Source organism: Barbatula barbatula (genome assembly GCF_947034865.1).
Source record: "Barbatula barbatula genome assembly, chromosome: 25".
Lineage (NCBI taxonomy): Eukaryota > Metazoa > Chordata > Actinopteri > Cypriniformes > Nemacheilidae > Barbatula > Barbatula barbatula.
This window is the reverse complement of record NC_136788.1, coordinates 5,001-23,253: the sequence shown is the minus strand read 5'-3', so window position 1 is coordinate 23,253 and position 18,253 is coordinate 5,001.

Below are 18,253 nucleotides of genomic sequence, written 5' to 3'. Positions count from 1 at the left end.
AGAGAGGGATCGCCCAATCAGGTGAGTATTTATCCAATAATATTTTTTTATATGTTTTTTTTCGAATAATATTGAATAATAATATTTATATTTGAGGGGAGAGGGGATATATAATTAACAAAGGCCAAAGGTCGGTGTCTTTAAGGTTTATATTAGACCTAAACGTTCGTCTCGTTGTGTTTTGCACAAGAATTTGAACATCAACTGTGAGATTCTGCTAAAATGTGTCACTCTTAGCCGTTTCTCACATCAACGCAACCCTTTTCCAGCAGAGGGCGCAAGAGCGCCCGGGACTGAGGAGTTTGTAAATCAAGTTTCTAAATGGTAAAGTCGTTCTCAAGGATGCAGGTTGTCAAGTCTATTTATTTATTGTACTGTATATATCTTACAAATTATTTATTTATTTAAAAGTCTTATATTGTATCATTCAGCATTTGTATTCTGGATTGCAACAATCTTTATAGATGGTTGCTGATATACTTTATTTCCAGTGCTCTATCTAAACATTTTTATACAAAGTCATTCAAATGTACAATGCTATGGCTGAAGGAAAATAAAAACGATTAGACATTCCAGACCGTAACACTTGTGTTTTTCATGGACTTTAACCATATGATAATAATTATTTTATGACTTTGGTAACACTCATTTTTTGACGTTTCTTAATGAATATACAACATTAAAAAAAACAAAATGAACCATGTTTTGCCAATAGGGAAGCAATCGTGTTTTCGGTGCATGGATTACTGTTGCCAGAACTATTTGTTTTACTGCAGGAATACCATGTTTATAGATGAACAATTAGAGGTCGGTTTAAAGTGATCTTTTCTGGTATGAAAATATTTGCATTATGTTGAATTGTAACTCTTTACTATAGCATTACATTTTTAATCTGTTTTATACAATAAAAACAAATTGGATTTAAGATTTGTGCCTTATTTAACATTGTCTGGTGACAATTTTTACATAAACATTACGTTTTCTTACATTAATCACGTAATAGAGAAACAAATGTTGATGGGGTATTGCTCCGTAAAGAATACAGAGACATAATAATATTAGACACGGTTCAAGCTTAGTTTTAAATAAGCAATTTTTACTCACATTAATCTTTTCATAGTTATTTTCCTCGTCAGACGAGGACACCAGGTCTATTGTGATTTCAGGAGACTGCAGAGAAACAAGTGTTTTATACAAACATTTATTGAAGTGAACTTTTCAAACAATAAAGACAAATAATTCGAAATTATATTTGCGCTCAGTCCTCACAATGTCATCCTGTAAAGAGTTGCCCTCGGCCATGTCGTTGACTACGGGGAATGTTAGATCATAAAAAGACAGCCGATAAAAGCGATATTTTCTAAATATCATTAAACTCATTTTGGGCCGTAATTAGTGAGCAACCACATTTCATAAAACAATGTGCTCACAAGATCAAGCCCTTGCTCATTTAAGAAGAGGATATCTGACATAGTTTCTGAGAAATACACGTATCATTTAACGGATAAACATGTTAGTGTATACCTGTGACTTTATATTCACCATGACTCAATGTCATGAAATGTGTCAGCACATATCGAGTGCACTGCTATACGTTAACTTTAACAGAAACGACAATAAGGTTATACATTTTTAAATGAACATTGTCAAGTGAATGTCTTACCTCGCAGATAATGTATTTTCTCTCCGATGTTCCTGGTGGACTGCAATTCCATAACACCGTTTTCTTTTAGGAATAATATTCTAAAAACTATTTTTTAATTCAGCCCAATGAGGATAGTGTTCCAATTATGTATACGCAATGTCCTTAGGTGTTTCCGATAGAAGAATAATCCTAAACAAATCACAGTTGAGCAATTTGATATTCATACCTTCTCAGTAGACAAATGCAATTATGCAACAAGAAGACCTGCGCGACAGTCTCCCTCTGGTGGGCAAACAACGGAATAGTCCTCATTAAATGAAATGCCTAAGGGGATTCTATTTTGTATTTCTTTGACCGAATAACGTGATAAACCTGTAGTTTCTATGCAAAATCGTGATTCCTAAATTATTCATTCATCAAAGGGGATGTACATCTGGAGTGAAATGTCACTGTAATGTGTTGAGACTGTAAAGAATCAGAACACGGAGGCATCCAGGCGGGGTCAGTTAGAAGTCCCGGTCAATAACTGCTATCTTATTGTCCTTTTACGTATATATGTCTAGACACGATCATCAAGTATAAATAAGATTCCCTCTGTATCTATATCCTATATCCTGTATTCTGTATTCTATTCTATTAATGAAAAAGTAAAGAAAGGGGGGGTACAGCAATACGTCTTTTGTATGGACATTTGTATCCATATGTTTATCATAGTGAAATAAAAGGTCCCACCGGGTGTAGTTGTCACACATTCGTCACCCTCCTAGATATCGAACACGAACATCCTATAGTCGGGGTTGTCTGAAGAATACGAAAAAACATAAATAATAGGAAAGGACACAAAAAAAATCTAACAGAAGGGGTTTGTTCCGAGTGAACCTCCACAGGTCACACACGAGAGGGCACAAGCAGCGGAGCGGATATTTACATAATAATAATAATAGTAGTTTAATATCTATCTATATATAATATATACTATGTTATTAATACTTACGAGGGGAGAGGGGACACGTGATCCTGGTCAGGAATATTGATCAAGGGTGTCTATCAAATGCCGATCGGTCTTTAATAAGGGGGCCTGGCTTTAGGTGTAAGGGCAGATTTGAGGGCAGGTTATGGTGGCCTGCATGTTAATCTGTGGCTAGGGTGGTCTAAATAGATTGTTTTTTTAGTAGTAAGGGCCATGGCTTTTAGGTGTAAGGGCAGATAGAGGGTAGGTCATAGTGGCATGCATACTAATTTGCCATAAGGGTGGCCTAAACAGATTAGTCTTTAAACTAGGGGTCATGGCTTTAGGTGTAAGGGTAGATTCGGGGGCATTGTAGGCTAAGTTTAAAGACCTTAGGTTTAGAATTTGATTCGGATAGGGAGATCTTTTTCGACCTGCATCCCTGCTTGCCTCAAGGTTACCTGACATTAGGTGTTTGACATTTAGGTTTTTGGTAATCTAAGTTTCCTGACCTTAGGTGTTAGGAACTTGTGAGAGCCAAAGCCCAATGTCAAAAGACAGAGCTCTGTGTGCAGTGGCCACAAACCAGCTGACCACCCCAAACGCCTCCGGTCCGATCCCAGAGACAGTCAGGGTCCCCACCCCATGGGGGAATCAATCATAAAAGGCTCACATGGCAGTCAAAATGTATTCACCATATCCCAATGTCAGACACCCTATAATTCAGAACGATTACCTTCACCGAAAATCCCACGAGCACAGGTTGAGTAGGGTTTGGTTACTGGAAGTATATAATAACAATAATAGCAATAGCAATAATATAACACACACACACACACACACACACACACACACACACGAGAGGGATCGCCCAATCAGGTGAGTATTTATCCAATAATATATTTTTTTAATATGTATTTTTTCTAATAATATTGAACAATAATATTTATATTTGAGGGGAGAGGGGACATATAATTAACAAAGGTCAAAGGTCGGTGTCTTTAAGGTTTATATTAGACCGTAAACGTTCGTCTCGGTGTGTTTTGCATGAATGTGGTTATGGCATGAACTACCCCGGACCTAGGGGGACCTGTCATTAGGGCTATAATTGCACGGGTTGCCTGACCTTAGGTGTTAGGGTGAGTTTGAAGTAGGTATCGTCCCTCAGACACTGTCGCGTGTCCCTCGTGTGTGTGATCATATGGTTAGGGACTTGTGAGAGCCAAAGCCATTATCAGCATATATATGTGTGTATATATATATATATATATATATGTGTGTGTGTGTGTGTATATATATATATATATATATATATATATATATATATATATATGCATATATATCCGATGTTCCTCGTGGACTGCAATTCCATAACACCGTTTTCTTTTAGGAATAATATTCTAAAAACTATTTTTTAATTTAGCCCAATGAGGATAGTGTTCCAATTATGTATACGCAATGTCCTTAGGTGTTTCCGATAGAAGAATAATCCTAAACAAATCACAGTTGAGCAATTTGATATTCATACCTTCTCAGTAGACAAATGCAATTATGCAACAAGAAGACCTGCGCGACAGTCTCCCTCTGGTGGGCAAACAACGGAATAGTCCTCATTAAATGAAATGCCTAAGGGGATTCTATTTTGTAATTTTTTGACCGAATAACGTGATAAACCTGTAGTTTCTATGCAAAATGGTGATTCCTAAATTATTAATTCATCAAAGGGGATGTACATCTGGAGTGAAATGTCACTGTAATGTGTTGAGACTGTAAAGAATCAGAACACGGAAGCATCCAGGCGGGGTCAGTTACAAGTCCCGGTCAATAACTGCTAATCTTATTGTCCTTTTACGTATGTCTAGATGATCATCAAGTATAAATAATACCCTCTCCTATATCCTGTATTCTGTATTCTATTCGTAAAAAAGTACACCCATGTACGAGACCGTATCCTTTGATGGACATCTGTATCGACGACGCGTTTATTCAAATAAAATTTCAGGGTGTAAACAAAGTCAATTTCCCACTGGGTCTCATTGCCTAACACACATCCACTTCAATCAACACATTTTGTTTTCCTTTAAATTCTTCACATACAAGGTTATTAACATTTAGAGGAAGGTCAAGTAAAGTAAATCTCCACGGGTCACACACACACACACACACACACACACACACACACAAGAGAGGGATCGCCCAATCAGGTGAGTATTTATCCAATAATATTTTTTTATATGTATTTTTTCGAATAATATTGAATAATACTATTTATATTTAAGGGGAGAGGGGATATATAATTAACAAAGGTCAAAGGTCGGTGTCTTTAAGGTTTATATTAGACCGTAAACGTTCGTCTCGTTGTGTTTTGCATGAATGTGGTTATGGCATGAACTACCCCGGACCTAGGGGGACCTGTCATTAGGGCTATAATTGCACGGGGGTGCATGACCTTAGGTGTTAGGGTGAGTTTGAAGTAGGTATCGTCCCTCAGACACTGTCGCGTGTCCCTCGTGTGTGTGATCATATGGTTAGGGACTTGTGAGAGCCAAAGCCATTATCAGCATATATATGTGTATATATCAGGTGAGTATTAATCCAATGATATTTTTTTATTTGTATTTTTTCTAATAATATTGAATAATAATATTTATATTTGAGGGGAGAGGGGATATATAATTAACAAAGGCCAAAGGTCGGTGTCTTTAAGGTTTATATTAGACCTAAACGTTCGTCTCGTCGTGTTTTGCACGAGAATTTGAACATCAACTGTGAGTCTGCTAAAATGTGTCACTCTTAGCCGTTTCTCACATCAACGCAACCCTTTTCCAGCAGAGGGCGCAAGAGCCCAGATTCGGGGGCATTGTAGGCTAAGTTTAAAGACCTTAGGTTTAGAATTTGATTCGGATAGGGAGATCTTTTTCGCCCCCCGCATCCCTGCTTGCCTCAAGGTTACCTGACATTAGGTGTTTGACATTTAGGTTTTTGGTAATCTAAGTTTTCTGACCTTAGGTGTTAGGAACTTGTGAGAGCCAAAGCCAAATGTCAAAAGACAGAGCTCGGTGTGCACTGGCCACAAACCAGCTGACCACCCCAAACGCCTCCGGTCCGATCCCAGAGACAGTCACGGTCCCCACCCCATGGGGGAATCAATCATAAAAGGCTCACATGGCAGTCAAAATGTATTCAACATATCCCAATGTCAGACACCCTATAATTCAGAACCATTACCTTCACCGAAAATCCCACGAGCACAGGTTGAGTAGGGTTTGGTTACTGGAAGTATATAATAACAATAATAGCAATAGCAATAATATAACACACACACACACACACACACACACACACGAGAGGGATCGCCCAATCAGGTGAGTATTTATCCAATGATATTTTTTTATATGTATTTTTTCTAATAATATTGAATAATAATATTTATATTTGAGGGGAGGGGGATATATAATTAACAAAGGTCAAAGGTCGGTGTCTTTAAGGTTTATATTAGACCTAAACGTTCGTCTCGTCGTGTTTTGCACAAGAATTTGAACATCAACTGTGAGTCTGCTAAAATGTGTCACTCTTAGCCGTTTCTCACATCAACGCAACCCTTTTCCAGCAGAGGGCGCAAGAGCCCAGATTCGGGGGCATTGTAGGCTAAGTTTAAAGACCTTAGGTTTAGAATTTGATTCGGATAGGGAGATCTTTTTCGCCCCCCGCATCCCTGCTTGCCTCAAGGTTACCTGACATTAGGTGTTTGACATTTAGGTTTTTGGTAATCTAAGTTTCCTGACCTTAGGTGTTAGGAACTTGTGAGAGCCAAAGCCAAATGTCAAAAGACAGAGCTCTGTGTGCACTGGCCACAAACCAGCTGACCACCCCAAACGCCTCCGGTCCGATCCCAGAGACAGTCAGGGTCCCCACCCCATGGGGGAATCAATCATAAAAGGCTCACATGGCAGTCAAAATGTATTCACCATATCCCAATGTCAGACACCTTATAATTCAGAACCATTACCTTCACCGAAAATCCCACGAGCACAGGTTGAGTAGGGTTTGGTTACTGGAAGTATATAATAACAATAATAGCAATAGCAATAATATAACACACACACACACACACACACACACACTAAAGAGAGGGATCGCCCAATCAGGTGAGTATTTATCCAATAATATTTTTTTATATGTTTTTTTTCGAATAATATTGAATAATAATATTTATATTTGAGGGGAGAGGGGATATATAATTAACAAAGGCCAAAGGTCGGTGTCTTTAAGGTTTATATTAGACCTAAACGTTCGTCTCGTTGTGTTTTGCACAAGAATTTGAACATCAACTGTGAGATTCTGCTAAAATGTGTCACTCTTAGCCGTTTCTCACATCAACGCAACCCTTTTCCAGCAGAGGGCGCAAGAGCGCCCGGGGTTAGGGACGGGGTTAGTGGTTAGGGCTGCATAGGTTAGGATTAGAGATGAACACCATGATTATACAGCAGAGGATCATACACTAGCCCCAGAATGCTTCTCTGAAGGCGATTATCTCTGTCGTTTCGTGCAGCAGAAACTTGAAACTTTGCACACACACTATTTGGAGGACGCCCTTTCCGATGCACTTTATTTAAACTCTATAGCGCCACCACCAGCCGAGATACGCCATTGAGCCCCCCTTATATAAAGTCTAAATTGAAAATGAGACACGTCCATGTATAGTTTCGAGGCCGCCGAACACGACGGCGAAGGTTTGGAATCGATCCGAGCTTTCGTTGTCGAATGAGCCCCCTGGTGAAGTTTTCGAAAAGGTTCCTAAGTCCAAAAGTGAAAAAGATGTTTTATATATATTTTTTCTAATAATATTGAATAATAATATTTATATTTGAGGGGAGAGGGGACATATAATTAACAAAGGCCAAAGGTCGGTGTCTTTAAGGTTTATATTAGACCGTAAACGTTCGTCTCTGTGTGTTTTGCATGAATGTGGTTATGGCATGAACTACCCCGGACCTAGGGGGACCTGTCATTAGGGCTATAATTGCACGGGTTGCCTGACCTTAGGTGTTAGGGTGAGTTTGAAGTAGGTATCGTCCCTCAGACACTGTCGCGTGTCCCTCGTGTGTGTGATCATATGGTTAGGGACTTGTGAGAGCCAAAGCCATTATCAGCATATATATGTGTGTATATATATATATATATATATATGTGTGTGTGTGTGTGTATATATATATATATATATATGCATATATATCCGATGTTCCTCGTGGACTGCAATTCCATAACACCGTTTTCTTTTAGGAATAATATTCTAAAAACTATTTTTTAATTTAGCCCAATGAGGATAGTGTTCCAATTATGTATACGCAATGTCCTTAGGTGTTTCCGATAGAAGAATAATCCTAAACAAATCACAGTTGAGCAATTTGATATTCATACCTTCTCAGTAGACAAATGCAATTATGCAACAAGAAGACCTGCGCGACAGTCTCCCTCTGGTGGGCAAACAACGGAATAGTCCTCATTAAATGAAATGCCTAAGGGGATTCTATTTTGTAATTTTTTGACCGAATAACGTGATAAACCTGTAGTTTCTATGCAAAATCGTGATTCCTAAATTAGTAATTCATCAAAGGGGATGTACATCTGGAGTGAAATGTCACTGTAATGTGTTGAGACTGTAAAGAATCAGAACACGGAAGCATCCAGGCGGGGTCAGTTACAAGTCCCGGTCAATAACTGCTAATCTTATTGTCCTTTTACGTATGTCTAGATGATCATCAAGTATAAATGCAGTTTTTTTCGATAGCTAAATGACAGTGGGCACAACTGGAGTCACATGTGCAAAACTCTAACTACAGTCTGCACAGCAGCAGTTCATGTGGACCAAACTCTAGTTCGTTTTTCATTGCTTGGACACAGTTTTCAAAACTCTACACACTTATGCCACGACTTTAACCACGACCTACACAACACTGTGGATTTACAGCACTTTGTTCAAATGCTAACACACTGCTGTCAAAACTGTGAACCACACATTCAAAACAGAATAGACAGAATAGCCTTGTGCCTTTCAAACACTGCTGGTTGCAATTTCAGCTGAAAGGCTAAGCAGGTGTCTTGTTTTAGATTTGTGAGTGAACACACAGACATATATATATATATATATATACACACATGAGAATTCACACTGGAGAGAAACATCACGCATGTCTACAGTGTGGAAAGAGTTTTCCAGCTACGAGTCACCTAAAGATTCACATAAGAATTCACACTGGAGAGAAACCTCATGGATGTCTACAGTGTGGAAAGAGTTTTACAGATACAAGTAGCCTTAAGACACACATGAGAATTCACTGGAGAGAAACCTTTTGCGGGTCATCAGTGTAGTCATCAGTCTTTTGCATGACTTCAGTGTGGAAAGATTTATGAGTAACCTCAAGAAGCATACGAGAACTCAGAGCGGAGAGAAACATTTCACAGTTGCAGAAACACAAGATAACACTTACTGTTCTAGTTGTGTTGGTCTTTAATCTGTACTGTATCATCATACATGTTTTACAGGAGACTGCATGAAAGAAATGCATCAGTTCAAGCCTTAAAACGTGTTTTGTAATGTATTTAAGTTCTAGTTGTTTAAACCATAAACACTTAGATTAAATTTTCTCTTGGGAGGTGTTCATCTTATATGGCAAACACTTTTATCCGATGCAATACTCTGCACTGCACTGAATGATGCAATTATGCAACAAGACCTGCGCGACAGTCTCCCTCTGGTGGGCAAACAACGGAATAGTCCTCATTAAATGAAATGCCTAAGGGGATTCTATTTTGTAACTTTTTGACCGAATAACGCGACAAACCTGTAGTTTCTATGCAAAATCGTGATTCCTAAATTAGTAATTCATCAAAGGGGATGTACATCTGGAGTGAAATGTCACTGTAATGTGTTGAGACTGTAAAGAATCAGAACACGGAAGCATCCAGGCGGGGTCAGTTACAAGTCCCGGTCAATAACTGCTAATCTTATTGTCCTTTTACGTATGTCTAGATGATCATCAAGTATAAATAATACCCTCTCCTATATCCTGTATTCTGTATTCTATTCGTAAAAAAGTACACCCATGTACGAGACCGTATCCTTTGTATGGACATCTGTATCAACGACGCGTTTATTCAAATAAAATTTCAGGGTGTAAACAAAGTCAATTTCAACAAAATTATCAACATGTTGGAGTGAGATTTATTTCCGCCAGTGTTGGGTGGGTTTGTTTGCAAGGGGAGATTTTCCTCTTTTGTTTGCTTTTCCTACACAACCCCACACAGTTGTCTGTGTAGAACTGACTACTTCTTTCTGGAAATTACTAGAAAATATATTTCTATGGAGCTTTAAAGTGGAAATGTGCCACAGTAAGATGATGTCATATGAAGTGGGCATGTCTGGGAGGTTCCTTGTAAAAATGTAATATAAAAGATGATTCTCTTTCTTTTCGATAACAATGTGAACGTATTTAAGTGTTCCCTTAGGAAAATGATTGATGATTTTTCTTCTACAATCATTCCATGGTCTGTTTGAATAGTTGATTCTGATTGGCTGTAAGGTGTGCATTAAAACCGTTTAATGCACGGGTAGTTCCAGTCAGTTTGATCAATGTTTGAAATTAACTGTCGAAAATACAAGTCATTTAGGGATTAAGGGAATGGAATGCACTTCGCAGAGGCACTCAGTGATTGGGTGTTCTTGGTCTCTACATCTAGCCCTGGATTGTCCCTTACATATTATAGTAAAACTAAAATAAAATGGTTCATTTTTATAGAGATGTACTTATAGAGCCTGCATGAGAGCTTGCAACCCTATCATTGCATTTCTGTACTATGTGATATTGATCATAATGATGTTCTCTGTTTATTTTAGACCTGATGGAAGTGAAGGAGGAAAGTTCAGAACCGAATGAAACGGAGGAGAAACACCATCATCTCATAACTGGAGAAGAACCTGTGAGCTGCTCGAACACTGAGAAGAATATCCCACAAAACAAATCTCAAATAACAACAGACAAAAATTCTCACATGTGCCCTCAGTGTAAAAAGATCTTCTCATGCAAATCCAATCTTAATGCGCACATGAAAATTCACACTAGAGAACGGCCGTACAGATGTGACCAGTGTGGATTGACCTTCAATCGTGAATACAACCTTAACAGGCACATGAGAATTCACACTGGAGAAAAATCTTCTAAATGTGAGCAGTGTGGAAAGATCTTTGTTCGTAAAGACAGCCTTAATGAGCACATGAGAATTCACACTGGAGAAAAACCTTACAGATGTCATGAGTGTGGAAAGAGTTTTTCCTGGGCACCTTCATTGAGAGATCATCTTCTCTATCATTCTGGACTGAGATCATTTCAGTGTGAACAGTGCAGTAAAGCATTTATTTCTGCAAATAACCTGAAGCAACACATGAAGATTCATACAGATGTGAAGTCGTATGTCTGTTCCATCTGTGGAATGACCTTCTCAAAACTCTCCAAATTTAAAAATCACAAGAAGAAGACACACACAGGTGTAGCATCGCATATGTGCTCTGAACAGAAATCTCACCCGTGCTCATCATGTGGACAGAGTTTTCTCAAATCAAGACCTCTTGAGATTCACATGAAGAAGTGTTGCAAAGTTCATCCACATGAAACTGTTCAGATCAGAAGATCCATGAGATCTTCAGCAGTTACTTGTTAAAATTACTTGTGACTTTTATCTTGTTGGACAGGTAAAACGTTCAGAGAACATTACTGTAACATTTCAGAAAAAAACCTTTGTAGGAATGTTACTTCAGCAGTGGTAGTATTGTCAACAAATAAGAGGTTTGTGCAGTTTTGGGATCTGGTGAAGTTTCTGTATACTGATGATCAAAGTGTATTGAATAGAAACAGCTCATCTGATCCTCAGTCTGGAATTAAAGGTATGGAATTGAGTATTTATCCAATGATATTTTTTTATATATATTTTTTTTTAAAATATTGAATAATAATATTTATATTTGAGGGGAGGGGGATATATAATTAACAAAGGCCAAAGGTCGGTGTCTTTAAGGTTTATATTAGACCTAAACGTTCGTCTCGTCGTGTTTTGCACAAGAATTTGAACATCAACTGTGAGTCTGCTAAAATGTGTCACTCTTAGCCGTTTCTCACATCAACGCAACCCTTTTCCAGCAGATGGCGCAAGAGCGCCCGGGGTTAGGGACGGGGTTGGGTTGGGGCTGCATAGGATTAGAGATGAACACCATGATTATACAGCAGAGGATCATACACTAGCCCCAGAATGCTTCTCTGAAGGCGATTATCTCTGTCGTTTCGTGCAGCAGAAACTTGAAACTTTGCACACACACTATTTGGAGGACGCCCTTTCCGATGCACTTTATTTAAACTCTATAGCGCCACCACCAGCCGAGATACGCCATTGAGCCCCCCTTATATAAAGTCTAAATTGAAAATGAGACACGTCCATGTATAGTTTCGAGGCCGCCGAACACGACGGCGAAGGTTTGGAATCGATCCGAGCTTTCGTTTTCGAATGAGCCCCCTGGTGAAGTTTTCGAAAAGGTTCCTAAGTCCAAAAGTGAAAAAGATGTTTTATATATATTTTTTCTAATAATATTGAATAATAATATTTATATTTGAGGGGAGAGGGGACATATAATTAACAAAGGCCAAAGGTCGGTGTCTTTAAGGTTTATATTAGACCGTAAACGTTCGTCTCGGTGTGTTTTGCATGAATGTGGTTATGGCATGAACTACCCCGGACCTTGGGGGACCTGTCATTAGGGCTATAATTGCACGGGTTGCCTGACCTTAGGTGTTAGGGTGAGTTTGAAGTAGGTATCGTCCCTCAGACACTGTCGCGTGTCCCTCGTGTGTGTGATCATATGGTTAGGGACTTGTGAGAGCCAAAGCCATTATCAGCATATATATGTGTGTATATATATATATATATATATGTGTGTGTGTGTGTATATATATATATATATATATATATATATATATATATATATATATATGCATATATATCCGATGTTCCTGGTGGACTGCAATTCCATAACACCGTTTTCTTTTAGGAATAATATTCTAAAAACTATTTTTTAATTCAGCCCAATGAGGATAGTGTTCCAATTATGTATACGCAATGTCCTTAGGTGTTTCCGATAGAAGAATAATCCTAAACAAATCACAGTTGAGCAATTTGATATTCATACCTTCTCAGTAGACAAATGCAATTATGCAACAAGAAGACCTGCGCGACAGTCTCCCTCTGGTGGGCAAACAACGGAATAGTCCTCATTAAATGAAATGCCTAAGGGGATTCTATTTTGTAATTTTTTGACCGAATAACGTGATAAACCTGTAGTTTCTATGCAAAATGGTGATTCCTAAATTATTAATTCATCAAAGGGGATGTACATCTGGAGTGAAATGTCACTGTAATGTGTTGAGACTGTAAAGAATCAGAACACGGAAGCATCCAGGCGGGGTCAGTTACAAGTCCCGGTCAATAACTGCTAATCTTATTGTCCTTTTACGTATGTCTAGATGATCATCAAGTATAAATAATACCCTCTCCTATATCCTGTATTCTGTATTCTATTCGTAAAAAAGTACACCCATGTACGAGACCGTATCCTTTGATGGACATCTGTATCGACGACGCGTTTATTCAAATAAAATTTCAGGGTGTAAACAAAGTCAATTTCCCACTGGGTCTCATTGCCTAACACACATCCACTTCAATCAACACATTTTGTTTTCCTTTAAATTCTTCACATACAAGGTTATTAACATTTAGAGGAAGGTCAAGTAAAGTAAATCTCCACGGGTCACACACACACACACACACACACACACACACACACAAGAGAGGGATCGCCCAATCAGGTGAGTATTTATCCAATAATATTTTTTTATATGTATTTTTTCGAATAATATTGAATAATACTATTTATATTTAAGGGGAGAGGGGATATATAATTAACAAAGGTCAAAGGTCGGTGTCTTTAAGGTTTATATTAGACCGTAAACGTTCGTCTCGGTGTGTTTTGCATGAATGTGGTTATGGCATGAACTACCCCGGACCTAGGGGGACCTGTCATTAGGGCTATAATTGCACGGGGGTGCATGACCTTAGGTGTTAGGGTGAGTTTGAAGTAGGTATCGTCCCTCAGACACTGTCGCGTGTCCCTCGTGTGTGTGATCATATGGTTAGGGACTTGTGAGAGCCAAAGCCATTATCAGCATATATATGTGTATATATCAGGTGAGTATTAATCCTATGATATTTTTTTATTTGTATTTTTTCTAATAATATTGAATAATAATATTTATATTTGAGGGGAGAGGGGATATATAATTAACAAAGGCCAAAGGTCGGTGTCTTTAAGGTTTATATTAGACCTAAACGTTCGTCTCGTCGTGTTTTGCACAAGAATTTGAACATCAACTGTGAGATTCTGCTAAAATGTGTCACTCTTAGCCGTTTCTCACATCAACGCAACCCTTTTCCAGCAGAGGGCGCAAGAGCCCAGATTCGGGGGCATTGTAGGCTAAGTTTAAAGACCTTAGGTTTAGAATTTGATTCGGATAGGGAGATCTTTTTCGCCCCCCGCATCCCTGCTTGCCTCAAGGTTACCTGACATTAGGTGTTTGACATTTAGGTTTTTGGTAATCTAAGTTTTCTGACCTTAGGTGTTAGGAACTTGTGAGAGCCAAAGCCAAATGTCAAAAGACAGAGCTCGGTGTGCACTGGCCACAAACCAGCTGACCACCCCAAACGCCTCGGGTCCGATCCCAGAGACAGTCACGGTCCCCACCCCATGGGGGAATCAATCATAAAAGGCTCACATGGCAGTCAAAATGTATTCAACATATCCCAATGTCAGACACCCTATAATTCAGAACCATTACCTTCACCGAAAATCCCACGAGCACAGGTTGAGTAGGGTTTGGTTACTGGAAGTATATAATAACAATAATAGCAATAGCAATAATATAACACACACACACACACACACACACACACACACACACACACGAGAGGGATCGCCCAATCAGGTGAGTATTTATCCAATGATATTTTTTTATATGTATTTTTTCTAATAATATTGAATAATAATATTTATATTTGAGGGGAGGGGGATATATAATTAACAAAGGTCAAAGGTCGGTGTCTTTAAGGTTTATATTAGACCTAAACGTTCGTCTCGTCGTGTTTTGCACAAGAATTTGAACATCAACTGTGAGTCTGCTAAAATGTGTCACTCTTAGCCGTTTCTCACATCAACGCAACCCTTTTCCAGCAGAGGGCGCAAGAGCGCCCGGGGTTAGGGACGGGGTTAGTGGTTAGGGCTGCATAGGTTAGGATTAGAGATGAACACCATGATTATACAGCAGAGGATCATACACTAGCCCCAGAATGCTTCTCTGAAGGCGATTATCTCTGTCGTTTCGTGCAGCAGAAACTTGAAACTTTGCACACACACTATTTGGAGGACGCCCTTTCCGATGCACTTTATTTAAACTCTATAGCGCCACCACCAGCCGAGATACGCCATTGAGCCCCCCTTATATAAAGTCTAAATTGAAAATGAGACACGTCCATGTATAGTTTCGAGGCCGCCGAACACGACGGCGAAGGTTTGGAATCGATCCGAGCTTTCGTTTTCGAATGAGCCCCCTGGTGAAGTTTTCGAAAAGGTTCCTAAGTCCAAAAGTGAAAAAGATGTTTTATATATATTTTTTCTAATAATATTGAATAATAATATTTATATTTGAGGGGAGAGGGGACATATAATTAACAAAGGCCAAAGGTCGGTGTCTTTAAGGTTTATATTAGACCGTAAACGTTCGTCTCGGTGTGTTTTGCATGAATGTGGTTATGGCATGAACTACCCCGGACCTAGGGGGACCTGTCATTAGGGCTATAATTGCACGGGTTGCCTGACCTTAGGTGTTAGGGTGAGTTTGAAGTAGGTATCGTCCCTCAGACACTGTCGCGTGTCCCTCGTGTGTGTGATCATATGGTTAGGGACTTGTGAGAGCCAAAGCCATTATCAGCATATATATGTGTGTATATATATATATATATATATGTGTGTGTGTGTGTGTATATATATATATATATATATATATGCATATATATCCGATGTTCCTCGTGGACTGCAATTCCATAACACCGTTTTCTTTTAGGAATAATATTCTAAAAACTATTTTTTAATTTAGCCCAATGAGGATAGTGTTCCAATTATGTATACGCAATGTCCTTAGGTGTTTCCGATAGAAGAATAATCCTAAACAAATCACAGTTGAGCAATTTGATATTCATACCTTCTCAGTAGACAAATGCAATTATGCAACAAGAAGACCTGCGCGACAGTCTCCCTCTGGTGGGCAAACAACGGAATAGTCCTCATTAAATGAAATGCCTAAGGGGATTCTATTTTGTAATTTTTTGACCGAATAACGTGATAAACCTGTAGTTTCTATGCAAAATGGTGATTCCTAAATTATTAATTCATCAAAGGGGATGTACATCTGGAGTGAAATGTCACTGTAATGTGTTGAGACTGTAAAGAATCAGAACACGGAAGCATCCAGGCGGGGTCAGTTACAAGTCCCGGTCAATAACTGCTAATCTTATTGTCCTTTTACGTATGTCTAGATGATCATCAAGTATAAATAATACCCTCTCCTATATCCTGTATTCTGTATTCTATTCGTAAAAAAGTACACCCATGTACGAGACCGTATCCTTTGATGGACATCTGTATCGACGACGCGTTTATTCAAATAAAATTTCAGGGTGTAAACAAAGTCAATTTCCCACTGGGTCTCATTGCCTAACACACATCCACTTCAATCAACACATTTTGTTTTCCTTTAAATTCTTCACATACAAGGTTATTAACATTTAGAGGAAGGTCAAGTAAAGTAAATCTCCACGGGTCACACACACACACACACACACACACACAAGAGAGGGATCGCCCAATCAGGTGAGTATTTATCCAATAATATTTTTTTATATGTATTTTTTCGAATAATATTGAATAATACTATTTATATTTAAGGGGAGAGGGGATATATAATTAACAAAGGTCAAAGGTCGGTGTCTTTAAGGTTTATATTAGACCGTAAACGTTCGTCTCGTTGTGTTTTGCATGAATGTGGTTATGGCATGAACTACCCCGGACCTAGGGGGACCTGTCATTAGGGCTATAATTGCACGGGGGTGCATGACCTTAGGTGTTAGGGTGAGTTTGAAGTAGGTATCGTCCCTCAGACACTGTCGCGTGTCCCTCGTGTGTGTGATCATATGGTTAGGGACTTGTGAGAGCCAAAGCCATTATCAGCATATATATGTGTATATATCAGGTGAGTATTAATCCAATGATATTTTTTTATTTGTATTTTTTCTAATAATATTGAATAATAATATTTATATTTGAGGGGAGAGGGGATATATAATTAACAAAGGCCAAAGGTCGGTGTCTTTAAGGTTTATATTAGACCTAAACGTTCGTCTCGTCGTGTTTTGCACGAGAATTTGAACATCAACTGTGAGTCTGCTAAAATGTGTCACTCTTAGCCGTTTCTCACATCAACGCAACCCTTTTCCAGCAGAGGGCGCAAGAGCCCAGATTCGGGGGCATTGTAGGCTAAGTTTAAAGACCTTAGGTTTAGAATTTGATTCGGATAGGGAGATCTTTTTCGCCCCCCGCATCCCTGCTTGCCTCAAGGTTACCTGACATTAGGTGTTTGACATTTAGGTTTTTGGTAATCTAAGTTTTCTGACCTTAGGTGTTAGGAACTTGTGAGAGCCAAAGCCAAATGTCAAAAGACAGAGCTCGGTGTGCACTGGCCACAAACCAGCTGACCACCCCAAACGCCTCCGGTCCGATCCCAGAGACAGTCACGGTCCCCACCCCATGGGGGAATCAATCATAAAAGGCTCACATGGCAGTCAAAATGTATTCAACATATCCCAATGTCAGACACCCTATAATTCAGAACCATTACCTTCACCGAAAATCCCACGAGCACAGGTTGAGTAGGGTTTGGTTACTGGAAGTATATAATAACAATAATAGCAATAGCAATAATATAACACACACACACACACACACACACACACACGAGAGGGATCGCCCAATCAGGTGAGTATTTATCCAATGATATTTTTTTATATGTATTTTTTCTAATAATATTGAATAATAATATTTATATTTGAGGGGAGGGGGATATATAATTAACAAAGGTCAAAGGTCGGTGTCTTTAAGGTTTATATTAGACCTAAACGTTCGTCTCGTCGTGTTTTGCACAAGAATTTGAACATCAACTGTGAGTCTGCTAAAATGTGTCACTCTTAGCCGTTTCTCACATCAACGCAACCCTTTTCCAGCAGAGGGCGCAAGAGCCCAGATTCGGGGGCATTGTAGGCTAAGTTTAAAGACCTTAGGTTTAGAATTTGATTCGGATAGGGAGATCTTTTTCGCCCCCCGCATCCCTGCTTGCCTCAAGGTTACCTGACATTAGGTGTTTGACATTTAGGTTTTTGGTAATCTAAGTTTCCTGACCTTAGGTGTTAGGAACTTGTGAGAGCCAAAGCCAAATGTCAAAAGACAGAGCTCT